This window comes from Lucilia sericata, unplaced genomic scaffold, assembly GCF_015586225.1.
Source record: "Lucilia sericata isolate MDLA Ls3-8-SP2 unplaced genomic scaffold, ASM1558622v1 Contig000332F_arrow, whole genome shotgun sequence".
Taxonomy (NCBI): domain Eukaryota; kingdom Metazoa; phylum Arthropoda; class Insecta; order Diptera; family Calliphoridae; genus Lucilia; species Lucilia sericata.
Genome location: NW_023994353.1, coordinates 354,287 through 377,784, shown reverse-complemented (window position 1 = coordinate 377,784; position 23,498 = coordinate 354,287). Strand labels below are relative to the sequence as shown.

The window sequence follows — 23,498 nt, the reverse complement described above, 5'->3', positions numbered from 1 at the left end:
TAGTCTAGTCTATAGTCTATTTTATAGTCTAGTCTACAGTCTATTCTATAGTCTAGTCTACAGTCTATTCTATAGTCTAGTCTATAGCCTATTCTATAGTCTATTTTATAGTCTATTCTATAGTCTATTCTAAAGTCTATTCTATAGTATATTCTATAGTCTATTCTATAGTCTATTCTATAGTCTATTCTATAGTCTAGTCTATAGTCTATTCTATAGTCTAGTCTATAGTCTATTCTATAGTCTAGTCTATAGTCTTGTCTATAGTCTAGTCTAGTCTAGTCTATAGTCTAGTCTATAGTCTAGTCTATAGTCTAGTCTATAGTCTAGTCTATAGTCTAGTCTATAGTCTAGTCTATAGTCTAGTCTATAGTCTAGTCTAAAGTCTAGTCTATAGTCTAGTCTATAGTCTAGTCTATAGTCTAGTCTATAGTCTAGTCTATAGTATAGTCTATAGTCTAGTCTATAGTCTAGTCTATAGTCTAGTCTATAGTCTAGTCTATAGTCTAGTCTATAGTCTAGTCTATAGTCTAGTCTATAGTCTTGTCTATAGTCTAGTCTATAGTCTAGTCTATAGTCTAGTCTATAGTCTAGTCTATAGTCTAGTCTATAGTCTAGTCTATAGTTTAGTCTATAGTCTAGTCTATAGTCTTGTCTATAGTCTAGTCTATAGTTTAGTCTTTAGTCTAATCTATAGTCTAGTCTTTTTTGAACTCTTTGGTAATTTACAAAAATTCGTTGACCTGTATTTAATTGACATGATAATTTGTTTAGTTTTCTCTTTCAAGCAAATACAATTTACCGATTAATGTTCCGACATAAAAAAGAAAAATGCTATAATAAAAATAAAATTTTAAGTCACATGCATATTAGGCTGGTCCCTAGTGGCTATAAAATATATTTCAAGCAAAACATTTGAATATTATTGAAAATGTATTTTCTTTAGTTCCTTTCCCTCGATAAGGGTACTTATATATTTTTAACGGACCCTCCTTGTAAGTATCATGTTGACCTAATTATGTTTCTGTCTTAACGAAAAATCTTGTTGCCAACAACCTGACAACTAACATGGCTTGCTAAACAACAAAATAATATGACAGTTGCCGAACTAATTCTCAATTAATTAATTAATAAAGTGTTATTTAATTAAGCTTAAGTGTAACGAAAATATATGACGTGCTAATGTGTGGAATTAATTAGTTTTTTTTTTTTTTTGCTTTTGTTAACAGTACTTTAAACATTTAGTAAGTCTACCATAAATCATTTACTATGAAGACTAAAAAACAAAAAGTTAGAACTTTTTGTTTCTCATGCAAAATTTATTCGGTTCTACACCTGCAATTTTTTACTTGTTCCCTTATCGTTTTCTGTTTCTTATTGAAATATTTAATGTTTGAGAAAGTTTTTCTTTAGGTTTATTTTTTCTTTTTTGTGAGAATAATTCGTGTCTAAAGTTTTGCACTTTATTGAGAATTGTGTCACTTGCATTAATTTCAATTATTATTATGCATAAACATGCAAACTGTTATAAGTTTTTGTAAAAAAAAAATCTTAGATATCTTTTACATAATTCATAAGTTTAATAAAAGTTTCTATGACTTCTAAACTTTTGTGCAGAGAAAATTCTCAAAGTCTAAAAAATACTGGGTTTGTAAATGTTGTCACATATGTGGACGTATATATTCTATAACATAGGAAAAATAGTATGTCTAAGTATTTCCTTAGACATACTCCCCCATATTTGAATCCATAAAAACCCTAAAGCAATTTAATATACTTACTATAGAATTAGAAATAATACTTAACCTAGGAACCTGGATAAAGGAAACACAAAACGGAAACTTTAAAAACTATACACATGTTCAAACACGTCGCATTTGAAATGAAAATTAACAAAAATCGTTACAAAAAAAACGGAAAGAATTTTTGTTAAGATTTCAATGGGAAAAGTAAATACATGGAAATGAAAGTCATAAAATTAAGTTGTTGTAAATTAGTGATGAAAGAAAAGGGTTTTTTAGGGGGAATGAAGACGGCCTTAATTAGATTTTCTTTCGACAAAACAAAATATATGCAAAAAAAAAAAGTTTAAGATTTAAGATAAACACGCAATTTGTAATAGATATACATCAGATATTTTTAAAAACAGGGTCATGAATTTGATATATAATTCAAGATTAGTTTTTTAAAGAAAATTTTCTTTTTATAGCAAATAAAAGATCAATTTTCTTTTTATAGAAAATTTTGTTCTTATAGAAAATTCAAGATCAATTTTGTTCTTATAGAAAATTCAAGATCAATTTTGTTCTTATAGAAAATTCAAGATCAATTTTCTTTCTATAGAATATTGAAGATCAATTTTCTTTTTTTTTAGAAAATTGAAGATCAATTTTCTTTTTATAGCAAATTGAAGATCAATTCTCATTTTATAAAAATTTTTGAACAATTTTCTTTTTATAGAATATTGTCGATCAATTTTCTTTTTGTAGAAAATTGAAGATCAATTTTCTTTTCACAGAAAATTGTTGATCAATTTTCATTTTCTAGAAATTTGAAGATCAATTTTCTTTTTGTAGAAAATTAAAGATCAATTTTCTTTTTATAGAAAATTGTAGATCAATTTCATTTTGTAGACAATTGAAGATCAATTTTCTTTTTATAGAAAATTGTAGATCAATTTTCTTTTTGTAGACAATTGAAGATAAATTTTCTTTTTGTAGAAAATTAAAGATCAATTTTCTTTTTGTAGAAAATTAAAGATCAATTTTGTTTTTATGAAAAATTAACGATCAATTTTCTTTTTATAGGAAATTGAAGGTCAATTTTCTTTTTATAGAAAATTGAAGATCAATTTTCTTTTTATAGAAAATTTAAGATAAATTTTCTTTTTATAGAAAATTAACGATCAATTTTCTTTTTATAGAAAATTGTTGATCAATTTTCTTTTTATAGAAAATTGTTGATCAATTTTCTTTTTATAGAAAATTGTTGATCAATTTTCTTTTTATAGAAAATTGTTGGTCAATTTTCTTTTTATAGAAAATTGTTGGTCAATTTTCTTTTTATAGAAAATTGAAAATCAATTTTCTTTTTATAGAAAATTTTCGAAAAATTTTCTTTTTTTTTGAAAATCAATTTTTTTTTTTTGAAAATTGTCGATCAATTTTCTTTTTATAGAAAATTGTTGATCAATTTTGTTTTTATAGATTATTGAAGATCAATTTTGTTTTTATAGAAAATTTAAGATCAATTATCTTTTTATAGAAAAATGAAGATCAATTTTCTTTTTATAGAAAATTTCGATCAATTTTCTTTTTATAGAAAATTTTCGATCGATTTTCTTTTTGAAAAAAATTAAAGATCAATTTTCTTTTTATAAAAAATTAATGATCAAGTTTCTTTTTATAGAAAATTGAAGATCAAAATTGACGATTATTTTTTCGATCAATTTTCTTTTTATAGAAAATTTTCAATAATTTTTCTTTTTATAGGAAATTTAAGATCAATTTTCTTTTTAAAGAAAATTTAAGATCAATTTTCTTTTTATAGAAAATTGTTGATCATTGATCTTTTTATAAAAAATTGTTGAACCATTCTGTTTTTATAGAAAATTCGATAAAAAAAACTTTCGATCAATTTTCTTTTTATAAAAAATTGTCGATCAATTTTCTTTTTATAGAAGATTGTTGATTAATTCTCCTTTTGATCACTTGTCTTTATAAAGAATTTCCAACCTTAACTAACCTCAACTTTTTTTCAATTGTTTCCCTTTAATAAAAAACAAATCAAAATTTTCCCCTAAAGTTAACAAATCAATTTTACAGATTTTTATAAATTAAATTGCAATTTAACACCCAGTTTTTTTTTTATATCTAAATATATACTTATACTACAAGTATTTATATATGAAACAATATGCAAAAGTTTTTATTTCAATTGGAAGTAAAACTACGTTGCAGTAATTAGAAACTTGTTTTATGACGTTATTTTTTTTCATTATTTTATTAACAAAATTATAAATGAAATAAAAAAATACTTAATAAATACTTGTAGAATAAAATAAATTATAAGAAACTGGTGTAAAATGTCTGGAGAACAGAGTCTCTAATTGAAACTGAGTTGCTAACGGCAGAGTTGCCAAGTTACTTGTACGCAAAAAAAAAAAATTAATTCAAATACAGCAATAACATTACATATAAAAAAGTGTGATGCTGTTTAATTAAAAAATATAACTTTTTTGTTGATCTTTAACCCTTTATTTTTTTGCTTAAACATTTATATTAAAAGTGCTTGTGAGTGAGATGCTAATTAAGGAAATAAATATCTATTATATGGAGAACTAACTTAGATACTTGTGTATTTATAAGTACATGAGATACAAAATATAGTTAATTTGATAAAATTGTTGTAACTAACAGTTAAAGCTATTTTATATAAAAAAGTTGTAAAAATGCATTAGTAAAGTTTAAAAATTGTGTAACCTGTAGCAAGATTTTTTAAATATTGTTTATAATTAAATGACTCACCAAAATTTAATAAATATTTTATTCATCATTATTATTTTTTTTTTTTTTTTTTTTGTAATTTAATGTTTTTTTTTGGAATGTATTTACCTGTAAAGAAAAAAAATAAATTTTAATTATTATAATGTTAAGAATTTAAAATATGTACAATTTGTTAAATTTAATTTTTTGTTTTATTCTTTAACAGAGAAAATTTAAAATTTATTTTCGTTACATTTTCTATTAAAGAAAATTGTCGATTAATTTTCTTTTATAGAAAATTATCAAAAAATTTTTACTTTTATTTTTATTGAAAATTGTCGATAAATTTTTTTTATCAAAAATGTCTTTTAATTTTTAAAAATGTCGATCAATTTTCTCTTATAGGAATATGTCGATAATTTTTCTTTTGTATAGAAAATTTTCTCTAATTTTTTTTATAAAAATTGTTGATATAGTTGTTGATATACTCATATATAGTCTAGTCTATAGTCTAGTCTATAGTCTAGTCTATAGTCTAGTCTATAGTCTAGTCTATAGTCTAGTCTATAGTCTAGTCTATAGTCTAGTCTATAGTCTAGTCTATAGTCTAGTCTATAGTCTAGTCTATAGTCTAGTCTATAGTCTAGTCTATAGTCTAGTCTATAGTCTAGTCTATAGTCTAGTCTATAGTCTAGTCTATAGTCTAGTCTATAGTCTAGTCTATAGTCTAGTCTATAGTCTAGTCTAGTCTATAGTCTAGTCTATAGTCTAGTCTATAGTCTAGTCTAGTCTATAGTCTAGTCTATAGTCTAGTCTATAGTCTAGTCTATAGTCTAGTCTAGTCTATCTATAGTCTAGTCTATAGTCTAGTCTAGTCTATAGTCTAGTCTATAGTCTAGTCTAGTCTATAGTCTAGTCTAGTCTATAGTCTAGTCTAGTCTATAGTCTAGTCTAGTCTATAGTCTAGTCTATAGTCTAGTCTATAGTCTAGTCTATAGTCTAGTCTATAGTCTAGTCTATAGTCTAGTCTATAGTCTAGTCTATAGTCTAGTCTATAGTCTAGTCTATAGTCTAGTCTATAGTCTAGTCTATAGTCTAGTCTATAGTCTAGTCTATAGTCTAGTCTATAGTCTAGTCTATAGTCTAGTCTATAGTCTAGTCTATAGTCTAGTCTATAGTCTAGTCTATAGTCTAGTCTATAGTCTAGTCTATAGTCTAGTCTATAGTCTAGTAGTCTAGTCTATAGTCTAGTCTATAGTCTAGTCTATAGTCTAGTCTATAGTCTAGGTCTATAGTCTAGTCTATAGTCTAGTCTATAGTCTAGTCTATAGTCTAGTCTATAGTCTAGTCTATAGTCTAGTCTATAGTCTAGTCTATAGTCTAGTCTATAGTCTAGTCTATAGTCTAGTCTATAGTCTAGTCTATAGTCTAGTCTAGTCTAGTCTATAGTCTAGTCTATAGTCTAGGCTATAGTCTAGTCTATAGTCTAGTCTATAGTCTAGTCTATAGTCTAGTCTATAGTCTAGTCTATAGTCTAGTCTATAGTCTAGTCTAGTAGTCTAGTCTATAGTCTAGTCTATAGTCTAGTCTATAGTCTAGTCTATAGTCTAGTCTATAGTCTAGTCTATAGTCTAGTCTATAGTCTAGTCTATAGTCTAGTCTATAGTCTAGTCTATAGTCTAGTCTATAGTCTAGTCTATAGTCTAGTCTATAGTCTAGTCTATAGTCTAGTCTATAGTCTAGTCTATAGTCTAGTCTATAGTCTAGTCTATAGTCTAGTCTATAGTCTAGTCTATAGTCTAGTCTATTAGTCTATAGTCTAGTCTAGTCTAGTCTATAGTCTAGTCTATGATTTTCAAAGAAAGTTATGCAATTTTTTCTCTTTATTAACTGGAAAAACAAAATCATGGTTAATTTTACAACTCAAAAAACAAAAATCTAAACCCCTGGAGGTCATAACTAGAAAACCAGTTAATTACGTATTTAAAATTTTGTCAAAAGAACACTCAGCTAAATATAACCAGAAAAATAAATAAATTCCTTTTAGCCAAAAGACAAAAATACTTAAGCAAAAAAACATTTTTTTGGCATTTAAATTATAGAAGACAATAGATAGAAGTGCTTTTTTGTTGTTTTTTAATTTATTTTATTTGTTTTTTTTTTCTAAATAAAAGTTCAATAATCAACAGGCAAGTTGAGAGTGGTGGCATTACAAAACAACACATTGCCAATGAAATGTCAATCGAATAAAAATAATTTTTTTTTTTTTGGTTAAGATTAAAATTAAATAAAAAAAGAAATTAACAAAACATTTGGCAAATAAAGTTTACAAGATAATTACACGTTTCTTATTTTATTTAAACAAATGCGTTATAACAAATGTTTAATATTGTCTTTTGACAAAATATTTAAAAAAAAATCTTCATAAAAATACAAAGTTTTAAAAAATAAACTTTCTTTGAAAAATTTCAAATCAAAAGAGAATAAGAGAGAAAATTCATCTAATTTAGCTGGTAAATAAATATTTTATTTTTATAGGTTTAAAATGAGATAAAATTTTCTTTAAAACAAGAATGAAAAAAGAGTTTTTTTTCCTTGCACTCATCTCGTATGGAACCAATTAAAATGTAGAAGAAAATCATATAAAAAAAAATTGAAAATGGCAAAAATCTATTTTAAGATTGACTGTCGCCATCATCGTCATCACCATCATCATTATTTTCTTAAAGAAAAGAAATAGAAAAACCAAACGAATTTTTCATTCTTCTGTTTTCCTACATTTTAGAACAATTTTTCAAAATAAATACCAACAATTTAAACAAAAAGAACTTTTAAAACATTTTGTTGCGTTAACGTACACACTTTTTTAAATTCGAATTTTTGTTGTTTCTTTTGTAGTGACATTTATCATTTGTTTTATATATTTTTGATTCTATTATCTTTGGCTTTTTGTTGTCTCTTTGTGAAAAAATGGCGTTCGGGTTTGCAACAATTTTTAAGTGTTAATTTTTTTTACTAAATGTATAGAAAAATCGGAACAGATGTAATGATATGAGTGATACTCTCTTTTTCGACATTACATCATCATCTGCTACAGTTTGAAATACTACCAACTAGACGATACTATAGAATTGACTAGACTATAGACTAAGACTAGACTATAGACTAGACTATAGACTAGACTATAGACTAGACTATAGACTAGACTATAGACTAGACTATAGACTAGACTAAAGACAGGACTAAAGACTAGACTATAGACTAGACTATAGACTAGACTATAGACTATTGACTAGACTATTGACTAGACTATTGACTAGACTATAGACTAGACTATAGACTAGACTATAGACTAGACTATAGACTACACTAAAGACTAGACTATAGACTAGACTATAGACTAGACTATAGACTAGACTATAGACTAGACTATAGACTAGACTATAGACTAGACTATAGACTAGACTATAGACTAGACTATAGACTAGACTATAGACTAGACTATAGACTAGACTATAGACTAGACTATAGACTAGACTATAGACTAGACTATAGACTAGACTATAGACTAGACTATAGACTAGACTATAGACTAGACTATAGACTAGACTATAGACTAGACTATAGACTAGACTATAGACTAGACTATAGACTAGACTATAGACTAGACTATAGACTAGACTATAGACTAGACTATAGACTAGACTATAGACTAGACTATAGACTAGACTATAGACTAGACTATAGACTAGACTAAAGACTAGACTATAGACTAGACTATAGACTAGACTATAGACTAGACTATAGACTAGACTATAGACTAGACTATAGACTAGACTATAGACTAGACTATAGAGTAGACTATAGACTAGACTATAGACTAGACTATAGACTAGACTATAGACTAGACTATAGACTAGACTATAGACTAGACTATAGACTAGACTATAGACTAGACTATAGACTAGACTATAGACTAGACTATAGACTAGACTATAGACTAGACTATAGACTAGACTATAGACTAGACTATAGACTAGACTATAGACTAGACTATAGACTAGACTATAGACTAGACTATAGACTAGACTATAGACTAGACTATAGACTAGACTATAGACTAGACTATAGACTAGACTATAGACTAGACTATAGACTAGACTATAGACTAGACTATAGACTAGACTATAGACTAGACTATAGACTAGACTATAGACTAGACTATAGACTAGACTATAGACTAGACTATAGACTAGACTATAGCTAGACTAAGACTATAGACTAGACTATAGACTAGACTATAGACTAGACTATAGACTAGACTATAGACTAGACTATAGACTAGACTATAGACTAGACTATAGACTAGACTATAGACTAGACTATAGACTAGACTATAGACTATACTATAGACTAGACTATAGACTAGACTATAGACTAGACTATAGACTAGACTATAGACTAGACTATAGACTAGACTATAGACTAGACTATAGACTAGATTATAGACTAGACTATAGACTAGACTATAGACTAGACTATAGACTAGACTATAGACTAGACTATAGACTAGACTATAGACTAGACTATAGACTAGACTATAGACTAGACTATAGACTAGACTATAGACTAGACTATAGACTAGACTATAGACTAGACTATAGACTAGACTATAGACTAGACTATAGACTAGACTATAGACTAGACTATAGACTAGACTATAGACTAGACTATAGACTAGACTATAGACTGGACTATGGACTACACTATAGACTACACTATAGACTAGACTGTAGACTAGACTAGAATATAGACTAGATTGTAAGCTAGTATGGACTATAGTCTAGACTATAGTCTTGTCTATAGTCTAGACTATAGTCTTGTCTATAGTCTAGACTATAGTCTTGTCTATAGTCTGGACTATAGTCTTGTCTATAGTCTGGACTATAGTCTTGTCTATAGTCTGGACTATAGTCTTGTCTATATCCTGGACTACAGTCTTGCCTATAAGCTTGTCTATTGTGTGGACTATAACCTTATCTATAATCTGGACTATATTTCTTGTCTATAGTCTGGACTATAATCTTATCTATAGTTGAACAATAGTCTTGTCTATAGTCTGGACTATAGTCTGGTTTATAATCTGGACTATTATCTTGTCTATATTTTGGACTACAGTCTCGTCTATAGTCTAGACTATATTTTCGTCAATAGACTGAACTAAATATAGTCTGCACTATAGTCTCATCTATAATTTGCACTATAGTTTCGTGTATAGTCGTGACTATAGTTTTGTCTGTGGTGTCGATTGACTTTTCTAGGGACTACTTATCAAACTTTAGCGCAAGTAAGATTCTTTAGTTGAGCTATTTATGTAACGAACTCTTTCATCGTGAATACATTTTGTTGTATTTGGGCTTTACACAAATTTGCCAAAAACTACTTTATATCTCAAAAATCTTAAATGATAAAAAAATAACGAAATCATATGAACAAAGTTCAAGTCAATCAAAATGTGTAGACAATTTTAATGGCACTTTCTACTTACAAATCAATCATCAACAATTTTGTATGCATAAATTTAAAATTATATTTTCACACATTTTATTTAATAAGAGAAAATAAAAAAAAAAGAAATCGTTTTTAGAACAAATATCATCGCCCTTAAATGAAACCAGAAAAAAAAATTTGTATGTTTCTTCAAATTTTTCAAACAACATTTCATAATTTCCGCACAAAATCATCATTATAAGAGAATAAAAAGAAAATCGACAATAAAATGAACAGAAGAAAAAAATGAAACGAAACTTATTTTTATTCATGAGCTTCCTAAAAAATATATTCAAAAAATACATACCGAAAGCGAAAAAAAAAACACTCAAAATATATAAATATTGGTGTTACGACTTGACTATATACAAGAACAAGAATATATCTATGAATTTATTTATATTTTTATAAATCTTTCCCGATGATGTTTTCATGCCATGAGACACATTACTTTTTTTTTTTTTGAACAAAGAAAATGTAAAGAAAAATTGTTTTTAGAACACATTTTCGCAATTTTCTACAGATACAGATTTTGTATTTTAATTTACTTATAGAAATTTTCAATATTTTGAAACTCATTTTCTTGAATTTTTTTTTTTAGCCGGTCCAGTCTTTAGCATTTTAGAGAAAAAAAATCAAAAACTAAAATTGTGACATAAAAGTATAAAATATTAAAATATGAATTGCGAATATTTCATGAACTATAAGCAATTTCAAAAAAATTTTATTTGAGTTATAAATATAATATTTATTATATTTGTATGTATTTCTTAAAAGAAAATTTATGCGTCTGACCACAGAGAAATTTTTTTTTAGTCACCGGCTAAAATTTTGATCAAAAATAAAGTAAAAACCGTGCAAATGTTGTGTTAGAGGAAAGAGAAATTGATGAAAAAGTACATATGGTTCTCAAAACAAATACAAAATGGCCCAACATTTGTCGAATATACATCTAGTATATAGTATATATTTTAAGAATTCTTACATTTTATTTTATATTGTTTATACTTTAGTGGTTTTTTTATTATTTGTACAATTAAATAGAAATCTGTGTACTTAGTAACATTTTCTAAATTGTAAACCATAAATCATGGCGTCATTTATTGGGAATTTTTGATTTTGTATAAGAAATTTACTTAAATTCACGATACGTTTATAGATTGTAGAGTGCTCGAACTGAAATCGTTTTTTACATAAGTTTGGTCCCATTTTGGCAATAATCTCTTTCTAAATTTTTATGGTTTCTTCGATAGACTGAACTATAGTCGGGGTTAGTCTACAATTTGGAGTCTAGACTCAGATTTAGTCTGAACTATAGCCTAGTCAATAGTTTTAACTACAGTCTAGTCTATAGTTAGGCCTACAGTTTAGTCTGTAGCCTGGACTATAGTATCGTCTATAGTTTGGAATATAGTTTCGTCTATTTTCTAGACTATAGCCTTGCTTATAGTCTGGACTATAGCCTTGTTTATTGTCTGGACTATACCCTTGTGTATAGTCTGGACTATAGCCTTGTGTATAGTCTGGACTATAGCCTTGTGTATAGTCTGGACTATAGTATTGTCTATAGTCTAGAGTGTAGTCTTGTATATTATCTGAAGTATAGTCTTGTCTATAGTCTGCAGTATAGTCTGGAGTATAATCTTGACTATAGTCTGGACTATAGTCTTGTCTATAGTCTGGACTATAGTCTTGTCTATAGTCTGGACTATAGTCTTGTCTATAGTCCGGACTATAGTCTTGTCTGTAGTCTGGACTATAGTCTTGTCTATAGTCTGGACTATAGTCTTGTCTATAGTCTGGACTATAGTCTTGACTATAGTCTGGACTATAGTCTTGTCTATAGTCTGGACTATAGTCTTGTCTATAGTCTGGACTATAGTCTTGTCTATAGTCTGGACTATAGTCTTGTCTATAGTCTGGCCTATAGTCTTGTCTATAGTCTGGCCTATAGTCTTGTCTGTAGTCTGGCCTATAGTCTTGTCTATAATCTTGTCAATAGTCTGGACTATAGTCTTGTCTAAATCTGGACTATAGACTTGTTTTTAACCTTGTCAATAGTCTGTACTATAGTCTTGTCTATAATCTGGAGTATAGTCTTGTCTATAGTCTGGAGTATAGACTTGTCTATAGTCTAGAGTATAATGTGGACTATAGTCTAGAGTATAATCTGGACTATAGTCTAGAGTATAATCTTGACTATAGTCTTGTCTATAGTCTGGACTATAGTCTTATCTACAGTCTGGACTATAGTCTTGTCTATAGTCTTGACTATAGTCTTGTCTATAGTCTGGACTATAGTCTTGTCTATAGTCTGGACTATAGTCTTGTCTATAGTCTGGACTATAATCTTGTCTATAGCCATGTCTATAGTCTGGGCTAAGTATAGTCTGCACTATAGTCTCACCTAGAGCTTGGACTATAGTTTCGTCTGTAGTCTTGTCTATAGCATGGACCATAGTTTCGTGTATAGTAAGGACTTTTTAGACTATATTCTCGCCAATATCCTAGACTAAGAATAGTCTGCACTATAGTCTCATCTTCGTCTAAAGACTAGTTTGAACCATAGTTTCGACCACACTGAACTATAGCCTAGACTGTATTATGATCTTTAGTTTTATCCGGATATCCTAGCAGATTATAAAAACGAAAGTGGCACAAAAAACTCAATAACTCAAATTTACTAATTTAATTATCAAGCGATGAAATGTGCGAGAATTTTTAAAAAATTAATAGAAAAATATGTAAAACCTCTTGATGATGTTGACCCATCCCATGTTTTTTTTTTTATTTAACATCAAAATACATCAATTAGAAATATACAAGACAAAAACCATAAATATTAAACAACCACAAATTAAATATTTACAACTCCAAACACTTGTTAATAATTTCACTCAATTTCTTTTATTTTTTTTTAAATTTTCACTTAAAACTAATTTTTATAACTTATTAACAATAAAAAAATTGTTTAACTCAATAAATATTCATACAGTTCTCTAAAATAAAAGTTTTTAATCTTAAATGTCTCCTCTTTCTACTTCATCTTCTGCTACATTAAAGAGGGCCATCACTTGAGGCCAGTTAATATTTTAATCATTCTCCATGTTTCTAAGTCAAATTAACACCAAACAAACTTAAAAACTAAGCTGCTGACCAACATGTGGATGGATAGATATGTTGTGGCTGTTTTAAGTGAAAGTTTTTCTTTGGGCTTTGGTTTTTCAAGAGAGTGTCTGTGATTTGATGCGTTTGTTTGTGTTGTTATTGTTTTTGTTGTGATATACCAATATTCATTCAATACATTCATAAAAAATGAAAACAATAACAAGCAACTAAGAAATCTGGTCAAACCTGGTCCAAACAACAATAGCTGCAAGCATCGTTTTTTATTCAATACGTGCATAAAACTTTATTTAAGGTGTTTTTAGCTACTTGCATCAAAAACCACCATCATACGAACGACATACGTAATTTGACAACAACTGCTATACTATATATAAATGTATACTTTAGATAGTTTTTTTGTGTTGCAGCTTAAAACTAGTTTAAACTTTACATACCTTTTGAAAGATTAAATTTTAATAGGACTTAACTAAGAAATTCTAGTAAAAATTTAAATTAATTTTGAAGCAATAATGCAACATAGTCTATTCAATGATTTAGACCAGTCTATAGTCTAGTCTATAGTCTAGTCTATAGTCTAGTCTATAGTCTAGTCTATAGTCCAGTCTATAGTCTAGTCTATAGTCTAGTCTATAGTCTAGTCTATAGTCTAGTCTATAGTCTAGTCTATAGTCTCGTCTATAGTCTAGTCTATAGTCTAGTCTATAGTCTAGTCTTATAGTCTAGTCTATAGTCTAGTCTATAGTCTAGTCTAGTCTAGTCTATAGTCTAGTCTATAGTCTAGTCTATAGTCTAGTCTATAGTCTAGTCTATAGTCTAGTCTATAGTCTAGTCTATAGTCTAGTCTATAGTCTAGTCTATAGTCTAGTCTATAGTCTAGTCTATAGTCTAGTCTATAGTCTAGTCTATAGTCTAGTCTATAGTCTAGTCTATAGTCTAGTCTATAGTCTAGTCTATAGTCTAGTCTATAGTCTAGTCTATAGTCTAGTCTATAGTCTAGTCTATAGTCTAGTCTATAGTCTAGTCTATAGTCTAGTCTATAGTCTAGTCTATAGTCTAGTCTATAGTCTAGTCTATAGTCTAGTCTATAGTCTAGTCTATAGTCTAGTCTATAGTCTAGTCTATAGTCTAGTCTATAGTCTAGTCTATAGTCTAGTCTATAGTCTAGTCTATAGTCTAGTCTATAGTCTAGTCTATAGTCTAGTCTATAGTCTAGTCTATAGTCTAGTCTATAGTCTAGTCTATAGTCTAGTCTATAGTCTAGTCTATAGTCTAGTCTATAGTCTAGTCTATAGTCTAGTCTATAGTCTAGTCTATAGTCTAGTCTATAGTCTAGTCTATAGTCTAGTCTATAGTCTAGTCTATAGTCTAGTCTATAGTCTAGTCTATAGTCTAGTCTATAGTCTAGTCTATAGTCTAGTCTATAGTCTAGTCTATAGTCTAGTCTATAGTCCTGTCTATAGTCCTGTCTATAATCTATTCAATAGTCTAGTCTTTAGTCTAGTATTTAGTCTAGTATTTAGTCTAGTATTTAGTCTAGTATTTAGTCTAGTATTTAGTCTAGTATTTAGTCTAGTCTTTAGTCTAGTCTTTAGTCTAGTCTTTAGTGTAGTCTTTAGTCTATTCTTTAGTCTAGGCTTTAGTCTAGTATTTAGTCTTGTATTTAGTCTAGTCTTTAGTATAGTCTTTAGTCTAGTCTTTAGTCTAGTCTTTAGTCTAGTCTTTAGTCTAGTCTTAGTCTAGTCTTTAGTCTAGTCTTTAGTCTAGTCTTTAGTCTAGTCTTTAGTCTAGTCTTTAGTCTAGTCTTTATTCTAGTCTTTAGTCTAGCCTATGGTCTAATCTGTAGTCCACTCTATAGCCTAGTATATAGTCCAATCTATAGTCTAGTCTATAGTATAGTCTAGTCTAGAGTATAGTCTTTAGTCTGGTCTAAGCATTTCGAGTTAGCTGATATTTTTATTTACATATGTATGTCATGAGAACTAGGCTCATTATCATTCTCGAGAAAAATACTTTTTTCTCTCATCTTCAAGTAAATAATAAAATGTCAGTTAATTATAAAAAAAAATTATACCGAAATAAAAAATTATTTAGTTTGCTGCTGAATGGATTATGACAATGATGATATGGCAGTTAATGCGGCTTTTTTACATTTAACTTTTATTTTTGTTACCAACAACGGTTTGTTGGGTTTTCGTTTTTTTTTGTTTGTTTTGCTAAATAATACTTTCATTTCATACGCATAGCAACTCGTTAAATATTTCTTACTACTCATCTCTTTTTTTAAAGCCGCTTCTTTCTCTTTTTTTTAGATACCCTATAACACTTAAGTGGTGGAATTATGATTTTGTGTCTATATTTGAACAGCTTCTAATAAAGCAACCGGTTTTTATTCACCCGACTAGTTGTCGATATAATATTTATCCATAATTGCTACAATATATGTCTATAGTCAATAGTATAGTCTAAACTATAATCATACTATTGTCATAACTAATGTCCAGACTATAGTCGAACAATCAAAAAAACTATAGTCAAGGCAATAGTCATGACTATAGTCAAGACAACAATCTGTCCTATAGTTAAATCTAAAGTTCAGACAAAGCTATAGCCTTGCTTTAAAAACTGCTCTCCAAATTAAACTTTCCGCTTAGGTTATGATATGGTCGGTCATGCCTCGGTCTACAATGTGTTACTTGTTTGATTTTAGAGTAGTTGGGTTTTATTTTTGTTTGTTTGTCTTTTGTAAATAAGTTTTGGCGCCTACAATTTTGTTACTGGAACATGCGCTCAACATTTTCATTCAGTTTTACATTCTCAGTTCCATTTTCTACCTTTTTTACACTCAAACTTTTTCCCACCCATTTCTTCTTATCAGACATTAAGTCAGTCCGTCCGGCAGTCAGTCAGACTGTTGAAAAATCTTGTTGTTGTTGTTGATTTTGTGTTATTGCTTTTTTATTAAGATTTTTTTTTAATTCTTTTTTTAACATTCTTTTTAATATAAAATTAAAGCGAGAAAAAAATCAAATAAATAATAAAAATTGTATATAATGTGGGTCAAGTACATAAATACACTCACTATATACTTATATGTATATGTATGTATATAATATTGCATAATTATGCAGCAAATAAGATGAAGAAGTACATGGAAATGACTTATTATTTGCACTTTTTTATATGGCAGCATTTAAGTGGAATGTCTTAAACGATTTAAGGAGGTTCTATTCCCCATATTGCTACCAGCTTGCCGTTTTAATAGGTCCTTTATAGTGTAAAATATAGTTTTTTTTTTAATTTCTATGTTTTGTTTTTATAATTCAAACGATTTTTCTCTTAATTTTTAAAGTTCTTGCTTTTCTTAATGTCTTTGATCTTATTTCTTAAACTATTAATCTTCTTAAAAATTTTGCTTGATTTCCTGTAAATACTATTTAGAATTTGGTCGTTCAACTGTGATATTTTGTAAGTTTAAAATCTAAATTTATATTAGTACTCGTACTTTGTATTACAATTAACATTTACTATAGCAAATACGGAAATGAATTGGGTAATATTTAAAATAGATTATTTTATCGAGCCCACAGGCTACGTATGGCACACAAGGCAAATGTCAAATTGCAAATATCAGAATGTTTAAACACGAAATTTATGTCAATGTTCAGAAAACTAAAAAACTACTGCTGTAGACAGAACTACAATAGAACTATTGCCAGACTATAGTCAATCCTTTAGTGCAGACTATTGCGTCTGTAATCAAGACTATAGTTCAAACTGTAGACAACCCTATAGTCCAGATTATTGTCCAGTATATAATAATGAATGTAATCCAGGACTATAGTGAAGACTTGACTATAGTTACTTCTATAGTCCAGACTATAGACCAGACTAAAGTCAGGACTATATACCAGACTAAAGTACAGACTATGCTCAAGATCACTTGGAAAGTAAGACAATAATTTAAACTATAGTCACTGGACTATAATCTGTTGTCCAGATTATAATCCGGAATATAGTTTAGACCATAGTCCAGATTGGACTATAGTCAAGAGTATAGTCCAGACTATAGTCCAAGAATAAAGTCCCGCCAACTGTTCGGACTATAGTCCAAACAATAGTCCAAGGTGTAGCCCAGACTGTACTCCAAACTGTAGTTAAAACTATAGTCTAGGCTAGACTAAAGACGAGAGTATACTTCAGACTATAGTCAAGAGTATAATATACACTATAGTCCCGACAATAGTCCAAACTACAGCCCCTACTATAATCCAAACTGGAGTTAAGACTATAATACAAACTATATACTATAGTCAAGACTATGGTCTATAGTCAGGACTTTGGTGCAGACTACATTCTAGACTATGGACCACACTATATTCCAGCCCATAGTCAGGAATATAGTCTTAACTGTAGTCTTGACTCAAGACTATGGTCCAGACTATATGCAAGACATAAGTATTGTGCAGACTATGGACTAGACATAGTCCAGAGCACAGTCAATACTATGTACCAGACCATAGTCAAGATTATAGTCCAGAATATAGTCAAGACCAGATTATAATCCAGACCATAGTCCAGACCGTATAGTAAGTAGCATAGTACAGACTATAGCCCGGACTACAGCCTAGACAATAGTCCACACTATTGTCCAGGATATAGTCAAGACTATAGTCGAGATAATAGTCAAGGCTAAAGTCCAGACTTTAGTGAAGATTAGTGAAAACAGTAGTCAAGACTATAGTCCAGACTATAATCAATACTATAATCCATCAGGACTATAGTTAAAACTATAGTCCAGGCTATAAACAAGACTAAAGTCCAGACTATAGACTAGACTATAGTCAACACTAAGGTTCAGACCATAGTCAAGACTATAGTCCAGAATATAGTCAAGACTATAGGCCAGAATATACTCAAGACTATAGTCAAGACTATGGTCCAGACTATGATTCATACTATAGACCCGACTATAGTCCAAACTGTAGTCAAAACTATTTTGAAAATGTAAAACTATTAAAATATTCTTTAAATCAAAGCAAGACCAATAACTGCTACTTCACACATTGGAATATGCACAACTATCTACATACATACCTACAGATCTATGGGTAGGAATGTTAGTTGTCTCAAAAAGAAGCAACAACAACAACATTAAATATTATAAACATATTTAACCATATGGTCAATGAAGCTTAACAAAACTGTGTTTCATAGATAAAAACTATGATATGTATTTCTATGTTATTGGCAGTTTGTTTGGTCGTTTACAAAAAGGTAGAGAACAGAGACAGCCTAATAAACAGCAACTTAAATAAACACTATATAAAAGAATCAAGTTGAAAAACAGGTGCTGAGATGAACTTGCGTCAGCACTAAATAAAAATGCAAACTGAGAAAAACATCTAAAGAAAGCTGCATTCATATATGAATATCACAACAACAGCAACCGGATTCACAGTATCCAATGAAACCACAACAAAACCAAGAAAACCACCAAAACCAACCCACACACATATTTTTTTTTTGCTACACAGCAGCATGCTGTGGCAGCAGCTTTTGCTACGATTACACACAGTAAAATTAATATTAACAGGTATTTTTATACTCATTATTAAAGAGCAGAATAAACTAAAGGAGTAAAAGAGAGTTGTAATTTCAAAACAACAAATACAAATTGAAGTACATAGGACAAAAACAAAATAAGTTTTTGCATTTACGGCTAAAGGAATTCAAAAGAAAAGTGTAATGAAATGCAATAGAATGCCACAAATAAGAATAAGAGTTACATATACATAAATAGCTTTTAAAGCAGGGATGGCAATATGTTAATATTTGTAATTAAAGAGAACCGATTCTTTAGATTCCGATTAAATTTCTCTTTTAAAGAAAAATTAAGTTTTTAGCAAAAATTTTTATTAAAACTTTAAGAAAACACAATTGGATCAAAAGCCAATGTTTTAGACTGTAGTCCAGACTTTATCCAGATTTCAGTCAAGACTTTTGATCAAACTTCAGCTAATACTTTTATCTAGATTTCAAGCAAGACTTTTGTTCAAACTTCAGTCAAAACTATTGTCTAGACTGTAATCAAAACTTTAATCAAGAAAAGTCGAAACTACAACACTAAGACAAAGCTTCCAGCATTTTCTTTACAAGTGAAAGTCATATCTGTTCATTTATCGGACTAATAGTAGAGTGGTCCTAACTACCAGAAGATAATCTACATGGGAAAATATCCTTCAATCTTTCAGGCGGATATCTACGCTATCTTCATCTGTGCTAGGGAGTGCGTGAGGAAAATGATAATGGATCTGATAATTTACATAATGTCAGGCAGCAAAGCAGAGCTCAAGGCCTTACTTTGGTATGAAGTTAAGTCGGTTGTTATAATAGACTGTGTGACATCATTGAACGAACTGGGTAAACATAACAATTTAACACTTTTTTGCGGTTGTATTCTGTTCTCAGAATACTAACGGGACTACTCACTGGACACTGTGGTCTCAGATATCATCAATTCATCCTAGAAAACCTGTTATGGTGAACCCACGGGTTGCACAAAAAATCCAAACTGGGTCGCAGTGCTTAGGGCCCTGTTTAATCTAATCTAATTCTAGAACAATCGTAACATGACATCAGGATGTTTGGAATCTTAATTACTTTTCATAAACTGTCTTGAGAGCGTTTGGTTTAAAGGAAATTCTGCTAGTATATAGTTATAGAGTATTCTGCCAGAATATAAACGTTTCGAGTATTTAATGGTCCTCACCAGGGTTGTAAACAGTTGATTTTTAATGGTCTTCGCATTTGGTCTCCACTAGTCAAAATGAAAGCTCGAGTTTGATATAGACTTTGCATAACAGGACAGTTATATCATACAAGTACGAGCGAGAAGCTATTCCGACAAAAGTCAAATAACAGGCAAAAACCTTTTTAAAAAATAATGACGATGGCGAGAGAGTGTATTAAAGATTAGATAAATCGACTTTCAGACAATTGACATTGAAATTGACTATTTTGTCCTATCATTGTCGAAAAGTGGACTATTATAGAAAAAAGTAGAATAAACAATTTTGTCGTTAAAGAAAATGCTGATATGTGAAAAAAGCGGTGAAAAACTATATTAAAAAACAAAGTTATTTTTTGTTGCGGACGGACATCAAAAATAGAATTATGTCGAAAATGGTCAATAAATTTTGAAAAGTCGAATATTTCTAAATTGTACAATAAAAATTCTTTTCTGATTGTATTTCAGAAATTTACATTTGTATTTCAGAATATTCAATTCTTATTTCAGAATTTCCATTTGTATTTCAGAATTTTCGAATTGTATTGCAAAATCTTTCATTTGTTCTGAAATTTCCATTTGTAATAAGAATTTTAAATTGGTATTTCAGAATATTTCGTTATATTTCAGAAATTTTTAATAGAATTTTCATAACAAAATTTCTGAAATAGAAAATTCTGAAATAAATAATGACTAATCTATGGAGTAGAAAAGTCTATGGACTAGTATTTTGCCAATTCTATTGACTATTCTTTTGAATTGTCTAGGAGTAGTGTATTAATGTCTATGGACTTGTCTATGTCTAGTCTCTGCTCTAGTCTATGGTCTAACATCTGCACTATGCTACTGAAAAGTCTCTTCACTACTCTATTTTATAGTCTCTGCATTAGTTTACTGACTAATCTATAGTATTGACTAGTCTATTGATGAACTAGTCGATTGACAAATCTATTAACCCTATGATCTAACCTTTTGAATAGTCTAGGACTAGGCTGTTGGTTTAGTCCATTGACTAGTTTATTATAGACTACTCTATACTCTAGTCCATGGACTAGTCTATAAACTATTCTGTGGGCTACTTTATTGGCTAGTCTATTGACAAGTGTCGACACTAATCGATTGATAAGTTTATTGACTAATCTATTGAATGTTTTATTGACTAGTTTGTTGATTATCAGAAGGAATAGTCGATTGTCTAGTCTATTTAACAATCTATGAACTAAGTAGTCTTTTGAATAGTATAGGACTAGACTATTGGCAATTATATTGACTAGTCTGTGCTATAGGCCAGTCTATTGACAAGTCTCTGTACTAGTTTATTTACTAGTTTATGAACAAATCTATTGTTTTATTGATTACTCGAATATCATTCAAAAGTTAGTTAAGTTTTAACCAATACTGTAACTTAGAAGACTTTTTTTTGTAAATCGATTACAAATAACTTCAAAAGCCAAAATATGCAACAATTAACAAAACAACAATAGATAATAACTACTACCCAACCCTGTTATCTAACTGACAAACTGAAAAAAGAGCACAATAAACAAAACAGAGAGTAACTTAAACAACTAAAGAGACTTTAATATAAAAGAGGAGTAAAATAATAAAACTTAACAAACAGCAAGGAAAATGTGAGAAAAAAAATAAAACAAAAATAAAAAAACGCATTGCAATTGAAATTGCAAGGTGACACCCTTTTCAAAGTGGAAAACTTCAAAACAAACATTTTTTCTATCCCTGACAATTAATTAAACAATAATTAACTTGAAGTGAGAATAATAATAATAATAAAAAACTTACCTTTTCTTTGGCACGTCCAGCGTGTTTTTGTACAGATTTCGCCCAACATGATTCCTTTATTTTCAGCCATTAACAATTTGACACAATTTTCTTGTTTTTCTTTAATAAATTAAAAGGTTTTAGTTATTACGGTTTATTTTTAGCACTTTTCGTTTTATTACTTTTTAATTTTAAATACCTTTTTGTTAGAAAATTTTAATACAAAAAATTTTCTTTGTATTTTTTTTATAATTTATTTAGTTAAATGCACAATAATTCTTTAATTTTTTTATATTTTTGTAAATTTTTTAAAATTTTTGTAAATTTCGCACTTGTTTTTTTTTTTAAAATATATTTTCGTTAAAAAAAAAATTATAAACTTTTATTCTGGCACTTAAAATAGCAACAATAAAAACAAAATTTCGTCTAGTGAAGTGATACTTGAGACACTATTTGCTTGCTCGTACGCTTTGCTCGCTATAGGCCCCCAAAAAACACTGAAACTTGCTGCTGAAACTGAAATGAACTGAACTGGTCGGTCGTTGGGTTCGTTTGACTCTGTGTGTAGTACGAAAAGTTGTACGTTAAAGAAGAAATATTTATTGTTGAAATAACAAAAAAAAAAACAACAAAAACAACAACAAAAAAGCAATAACAAAATACTTTGACAAGAAAAGCAAGAGAATAAAATTAGCAGCAGCAGCGTTGTTGTGTACTGACTAACTAACTAACTGACTGACTGTATGACTGGCTAGATGGCTGGCTGAATGACAAACACGCGAACAGAACTTTACGATGCAATTGAATACAAAATAGCAGTACAATAGCGAACAACGAGATGTGTTACGTTTAACGGCTCCAACTCAACTCAGCATGCTACACTACGCGTTATAATCAAATAGCCCCCCACCAAAAACAATTTCAAAATGTACACACACTCACAAATACCATACCAAAGCTATACCAGTGTGAGAAAATAAAAGCTCTCTACTACTCTCTGTTATTTGTTTAATAAAAATCTCATTTTGAAAATTTGTCATACATCTCCTTACCGTTATACTAAATACCTGCTCTCTGCTTACAAACCGCTCACTAATTAAAAAATTAAAAGTTTATTTAAATAAAATTATATGTTTTTTACCTTTAACAAAAAAATCATCGATCACTTTTGCTCTTTCTTTTTTGTTAACTCTCTCTTTCTCAATTTTATCTCTATTCCTATCCCCCCTTTTCTAAAGCTTAGTAAAAAAGCTTTATTTTTATTATTTCCCCCAGAAATTCTCCACAATTTACTACCACTCTGCTTAGTGTAAACTTTCTTTACATTCGAAATTAAGTTCGAATTTAAATTCGATTTTTTGAACATAAATTAAAAAAAGTTTTGAAAATAGTTAACAATTTTCGAAATTTTTTAAGAAATTGACCTCAATGACAACAAAAATGTTCTTATTGATTCCCTTGATTAAGAGCTTTCAAAATGTTTCGATCATAACTTCGAATTTTCGAAAATATCATTAACTGATGAAAATATTGAAATTTAAAAAAAAGTTTCGAAATAAACTTAAAATTTTTGAACTTAACTTCAAATTTCCGAACTTGATATATTCTTAGTCTATAGTCTAGTCTATATTCTAGTCTATAGTCTAGTCTATAGTCTAGTCTATAGTCTAGTCTATAGTCTAGTCTATAGACTAGTCTATAGTCTAGTCTATAGTCTAGTCTATAGTCTAGTCTATAGTCTAGTCTATAGTCTAGTCTATAGTCTAGTC

General features: G+C 29.0%; 1 long non-coding RNA gene across 1 annotated transcript; it reads right to left on the bottom strand.

Moving 5' to 3' along the window:
* Positions 1–4,571: 4,571 nt before the first annotated feature.
* On the bottom strand, positions 4,572–22,596 carry LOC119603742. Its single transcript, XR_005231424.1, has 3 exons — positions 22,393–22,596; positions 21,751–22,287; positions 4,572–4,613 (listed from the first exon to the last, which is right to left on the bottom strand). It is a non-coding gene; the product is annotated as an uncharacterized LOC119603742 (long non-coding RNA).
* Between the last annotated feature and the right edge of the window lie 902 nt (positions 22,597–23,498).